Genomic DNA, 6898 nt, shown 5'->3' with positions numbered 1-6898 from the left:
TGTGGGAGATAATAGATTTACTTTCTACTGCAACCTGGTCAGTCATTCCAAGAAGCTTTAGGCACTCTTCTGTTTTGTTTTAGAAATTACACTTTTTGGGTTTTGAAGAGGCACACAGTGAGCCATTTGTCCAGCATTAAGGAGTTTAACAGAGTAAGATGTCATACAATTAGCCCTGGCACCATCTGTCTTCAGCCCAGTCCCAGTGGTACAGCCTTCATTTTTCTCACCACCGCTGAGCAGATCAGCTTCTCCATCCCCAGAAGATCCCCACTCCCCAGCTGTCCTGTGACAACTTAATTAAATGGAAAGGCAAACAAAAAGCCAATTAAAACTTAGAGCCCATGTTTTTTAAAGCTTTTCTCCGCTTCACTCAGAGATGACCAGTATTCAGAAGTCAATCAGATAGGCTTATGTACTATACTCAAGTATATTTAAGAAATCATTGTTCAAAGAGTAGTTTAATTTTAAAGTACTTTTCGCTTCTGGGTGAGATTATTTTTGAAGCAATTAAAAAACAAACAAAAAAACAACAACATAGTAATAGTTGTTATAATAATAGAACTTCCACTAATTCCCATCATTGTAATGGTTAACTTTCTAAATAATTACTCATTATAGTACAGCCAGCTCATAATAACTTAGACGAGTTGATACGTTCCTGTTTGGTCTTTGTGTGTGCCTTCAGTCACGCAAAACAACCAAAGATGTTGTTAGCATTTGGCCTCTCCCTGTATATTCCTATAGCTCCAAATGGGGGCGAAGTTGGATGTTACCACACTCTTCCACGGGCACGCACAAAGACCAGACAAGTACGTATCAACTCGTCTAAGCTCAGGTAAGAACATATCTCAGTATGGAAAAACTGTGGCCTGTTCCTTTAATCGACTGTTCTTCACATGGTATGGCAGTGTCCCCAGATTCACTGTTTCTGGAACCTAATGGAAAGAGAATTGCCCCACACACAGAGTTTACTTTTACTGAATGACACTTCTCAATTGAAATTAAATATCAACGAATCCCGCCAAATTCTAGCTGGTCTCACAGCCGCTAAAAGGATGAGATCATGTCGATGGAAACTTAGATAGACCTTGAGTGTCATCATTCACGGTGCCAAAAGTGCAAATATCTCATGTTGGTCAAACCTGTTACATAAAATGCAGCTATTGTATGAAATTTGATTGCAAATGTTTGATTGCATGTAATAACTACGAATGTACAGTGCATAATATATGTATTCCAAATACAGTGTAATCCTTGTCTAAAATGTAACATAACAATATGCATGCTTTCTTTCTTTCTTTCTTTCTTTCTTTCTTTCTTTCTTTCTTTCTTTCTTTCTTTCTTTCTTTCTTTCTTTCTTTCTTTCTTTCTTTCTTTCTTTCTTTCTTTCTTTCTTTCTTTCTTTCTTTCTTTCTTTCGTGAGTGAGTGAGTGAGTGGGTGAGCGTGTAGTATCTTTGTGTGGTGTTGTCTTATTGTATATTGTTTCCTTAAACTGCCCATGTTAAAGACCCATTATCACTAAGGGTGAGGGGAGGAAAAACATTACAAAAAAACTGTGCTGCATATGGAAATGATATGTAACTTTATAACATGCACAACTCAATAAAAACTTGATAACAATAAACATACAAAATGTTAAACTACTGTAAGAATATGAAGATAAAACCGCTCAAATAAACTGCTCAATAAGCATAACTTATTCTTGAGTAAAAATCTTTTTCCACTGGGAGTAAAATTGTAGTGAATAATCTTGACATAATGCAATGAATGTAAACTTTTCTTATCAATTGTTATGGTGTATGGAATGGAAATATTATAATTTTCATTTTTATTGTTTGTTTATGTCATTCATTCATTTGGCGCACAGAGAATGTGACTTCATATGTCCGAGATATTCATCAAATTCAAGTTTTGCAAATGGACTAAATCTTTCTGCTGTTTGCTCCTGAGCTCCTGGTGGGAGGATCCATGTCTTACTACCACTGAGTTTGGAGTGAATTAATAATGAATAGAATGTAGCGCTTAGAGAAGCTTGTCAAGATCAATACCGATGTAAGCCATTATTTTTATCAGACGCCTTTCCAATCCTTTCACAGTCATATCGATTAAACCCAACTTAAGACTATAAGAAATACATTGCCAGACAAAGATGGGGTTGCTGCAGTTGGTCTGGTCTAGGTTCAGCAACACAGCCCAAAGAATGAGATCAGCTGAACATCCTGAATGAGGTTACTCCAGGTTGTTCCATCAATGGACTTCTTCTTCCCTGATGGCACGGGCAATATTCAAGATGACAAAGCCAGGATTCATCAGGCTCACATTGTGAATTAGTGGTTCAGGAGCAAGAGACATTGTTTGGGGGTTTCGAATCCCGCCTACTGAAGGTTTCCTTGTTGAGACCATTTATAATTTTCCCATCATCAAGATCTCGGTGAAAAATGTATGCACTTTTGATATTGCAGAAGCTTCTTGAGTGTGTGTACTAATAAAAGCTTAACCTCTTACAGCAGAACTAAGTAACTCATGCCCCTAGAGGCCATAAAGCGCCACTACAGGTGCCGTAGCATGTTGCGTTTTTTTTTTCTCATTAATTGTCCATGAGAGTAAATACTACACTGACAGAAAAGACAAAGGGAGAGAAGGATATAGTTCATCCAATTACACAATGGAGAGAATCTTTTTCACTCAATTTTGGCTGTAAATACTGTTTAAGTGGCGCTAGCCCGCAGTTAGCTTTGCCCGTTAGCCTGTTAGCTTCTTCTTCGTGATTCTATTAGTGTGTATTGGTGGCTGCAACCTGGTGGCAGAGAAGCTGCAATTGTGGTTTTCTGGCCAGAGACACCAGGGGGAGATGAAAGACCCCCCCCCCCCCCCCCCCCCCCATTAACACTTGTATTACCCCCAGAGGGACTACAGAAAGGATTTATTAAGGTAAACAAGTTGCTTAGTACTGCTTTAACCCATCTTAATCGAGCACATTTTTTGCCAGCTCGGCTTTACCCAAATTTGTCATTTTGTCGTCACTTTTTCATCATATTTTTTAAGCTTTTTTGTCGATTCTTTTTGCTTTTTTGTGTGACTTTTTGTCATTTTTATGTTCCATTTTTGACACTTTTGTTTGACGCTTTTATGACGCATGTTTTTTGTTGCTTTTTGTAATAAATTCAAAGTTGCTTCCCAGGACAAAATGGTAAAAGATGATTTTATGTAGATTTCAGTAATGCCAAATGGTAGAAAAATGTGAACAGTTAAGGTGGGGGTTAAGAGGTTAAGTCAAAACAAAAGATAAACTAAAAATTCCAGCATGAAACATATTTTTGTACTGACTTAGTTTTTTTTTGGTCTGGCAGTGTTTGATAATACATTTGACCATTTGTGGAGCTGGAAAACTATGAACATCCTTTATGTCCCGTTGCATGACATCACAATGATATGCTATTGAAAGGGAGTAACCTCAACTGAGATGTGCTGCATAATATATTTGGCAGTTCTTCATATAGGCATGCTTAATAATGCATTGAAAAAGAACTAAAGCTGTCAGGTCTTTATGGTATATCAGAGTGCCCCAAGGTTGTAATTATGCTATGGTTGGATGTATATGTCTTTCAGCGCATATATGAAGTCAAGATGATTAACAACATCCGGGCATTTAATATAATGTGTTTTGAAGCTTTGGTTTGATGTACAAAGAAATTCAATTGGCTTTGATAGCAAAATAAGCTCAAAATAGTCATTGCAGTGAGGGTACATTTTATTCAAAGCATGTACGGAAACTGTTAAGTGGCTATTCATCTTCTGGTCTTCAAAGGACAGCTGAGGATGCTCATAAAATATTATTATGCGCAAGCTTTACGGGGCTTAACGCTCATATATTCACGACTACATGGTGTTAATGCGGGTGGGGTGGGGCTAATAGAAATTAAATGTGCAATGAAATACACTGCACTATAGGGGAAACAGCTTGCCCGTATTATTCGCAAAGGAAACTAAAGGATTGTTTAACTTTACACTTCGATGCTTTTCGAGGCATTGCAAACTTAAAACAAAATTTACCCACGCTATAGTCGACGCTCCCACAGGAAAATCCAGTTTGGTGAAAAGCGCGCAGGCAAAAGGTTAATAGTTTGCTGTTTTCATTTCCAGACGTCCTTTGCAGCAAATGTCAACGCAAAATGGGACCCTACGTTGAGTGAGTGGGTTTTTGTGTCCCTGCATTTTGTTTGTGCTTTGTGTGTTAACCTCTCCACCCACAAACTTTTGACCCTGTTTATAATAACATGCCTGGCATTTTTACCACTGGGCTGTAGCAACAAAGGATGACAAGGATCAAGAGAGCAGTTCTGCAATTCCTTATATTACGGCTTGGCAAGATAATGGTGCAGTTACAGAGGTGCATTGTGCAATCTGGGTTTAAATATCCACTAAACTTTACAAAGTTTTGTGGAGAAGAAGGAGAGGAAGAAGAGGGAGGAGGAGGAGGAGGAGGAGGAGGAGGAGAAGAAGAAGAAAGACAAGGAGAAGAGGAAGGAGAAGGTCGAGAAGAAGAAGAAGAAGAGGAAGAGGAGGAGGGAGAAGAAGAAGAGGAAGAGGAGGGAGAAGAAGAAGAGGAGGAGGGAGAAGAAGAAGAAGAAGAGGAAGAGGGAGGAGAAGAAGAAGAAGGTGAAGGAGAAGAAGGAGGAGAAGAAGGAGAAGAAGAGGAAGAAGGAGAAGATGATAATGAAGAAGGAGAAGAAGAAGGAGGACGAGGAGAAGAAAGAGGAGGAGGAGAAAGGGAAGAAGGAGGAGGAGAAGATGATGAAGAAGGAGAAGAAGGACGAGGAGAAGAAGGAGTAGGAGAAGAAGGAGAAGAAGATGATGAAGAAGGAGAAGAAGAAGAAGGAAGAGAAGAAGAAGAAGAAGAAGAAGAAGAAGAAGAAGAAGAAGAAGAAGAAGAAGAAGAAGAAGAAGAAGAAGAAGAAGAAGAAGAAGAAGGAGGAGAAGGAGAAGGAGGAGAAGGAGAACTTTATTTATATAGTGCCTTTCAGAGACATGTTCACAAAGCGCTTTACATGAGACAATTATACATTCATTATATACTATGATGTGAAGTATTGTCCCAAAATTTGACGCCTGCACTTTAACATTCCTTCAATGGTACTGGTGCAAAATTTCAAGACCAGGGCGCCTCCAGGTTTTGGTTACCGAGAGGATTACCTATTCTGTGTTGTGATGGGCGTCAGTGTCACTATGGAGTACTTGGAGAAAACCCACCCAAAAACTGGGAGCACAGGCAAAGGCCCTTCATGGTCACGAAATCAAACCTGATACCTTCTTACTGTGAGGCAAGAGCACTAAGTACACAATGTGCTGTCTGTCCAAATATTCATTAGTTTGAGGCCCTGCCATACGTTTAACTGTGCTTCCAATGCAACACAAGTATGACGTGAGTAGCCCATGCCTCACTACTTCCACTTTTATTTTATTTTTCTTACCACAGTTTTACAGATTCATGTTGCCTTCCAATGGAACCAGCTGCAGATCCTCAGTCTAAACGATAAAGTTCTATCTGTCAAGGCAGAGTAAAAATTGTCTTGGTGAGTACAATTTTTTAACTTTTGGCAACTAACATACAGCTCTTAAAAAATTTAAATATTTCAATTGGACTTTATTTTGAATTGTTGTTGTATCAACGAAAACGTTTCAACAGTCATCCAACTGTCATCATCAGTGAGGTCTTTGAGACTGAGCACTGGTCTTTTAACAGCTCTACAGAAAATTCATTTTGTTCTCTAAAGAACCAAAATGAATTATAATATCTTTCCTTAGTCATTCTTCCCTCGGGGTAATAGATCATAAAGTATCTCCAGTTTATAGATGAAACGCACACAAAAAATGTAATGTAATATTAACAAATTAAAGAACACACAGCATTTTATTTTGAGAAGAAAAAAATCACTTCTTATATGAGACGGTTGAGGGGACAGTTGTCTAACCCAGAAGCCACGGCCTAAAAACAAGGAAACCAATGTTTTGGCTTTATAAAGCTCCAAAATATGGTTGTATTTTGACAGGATTTACTTGCCAGCGCCGCCTGCACTGTGCCTCCAATATCATGTTTGAACAGGTTTGTTTTTAATTACCTGCTTACATTTTTTTTTACTTGCTTCTTAAGAGAAATTGAGGTGTTTGGTGAGGAAGCTAAAAGGCGTGCAAAAGCCCTGACAACACAAGCAAACAAAGCTACCTGTCGAAGGTGTTGTCGCACAGTCTGGGAATCGTGGATGAATTTGTCTTTCAAGCAGGTGTAAAATTATTATCATAATAGCAGTCATTACTTGGTGAGTGAACGGCTCTTAGCTCTGTCAGCTAACAATCAGGGATAGTCTCTGGAGATGATGGATGCGGCGGGAAAAGCGATTCATTTTGGCATTTGAGGTCGGCCAATATGAATGGCGCTGCGGTGAAGAATGATATTACATATTACTTAATTTCCTGTCACTGAACTTTGTGCACAGTGTTAATAAAAGAGCAATGTTTGTGGACTTGATTGAGATAGAGTGGAATATGCTTTCGAGAATATGCAGCTTGTTCTGATGATGTGACTGCGACACAAGGTCTACGACTTAAAGGAACAGGCCACCGTTCTTCCATACTGAGATATGTTCTTACCTGAGCTTAGACGAGTTGATGTGTACCTGTCTGCTCTTTACGTGTGCGCTCAGTCACGCAAAAACACAGAACATGTTTCTAGCATTTAGTCTCTCCTCATGGACCAAGCTCTTCCACGTTTTCCCTATTTTAATACAGTTACTCAATCCAAGTATAGTTACACAAAATTAAAAATATGCGGATAAAAAGGGGAACTATGTTGTAAGGCGCAATAACACCTTAGGAGCACTTCAACTTTACTGCGCG

Source organism: Gobius niger, assembly GCF_951799975.1.
Source record: "Gobius niger genome assembly, chromosome: 10".
In the NCBI taxonomy this organism is placed as follows: Eukaryota; Metazoa; Chordata; class Actinopteri; order Gobiiformes; family Gobiidae; genus Gobius; species Gobius niger.
Note: the sequence above shows the minus strand (reverse complement) of the source record.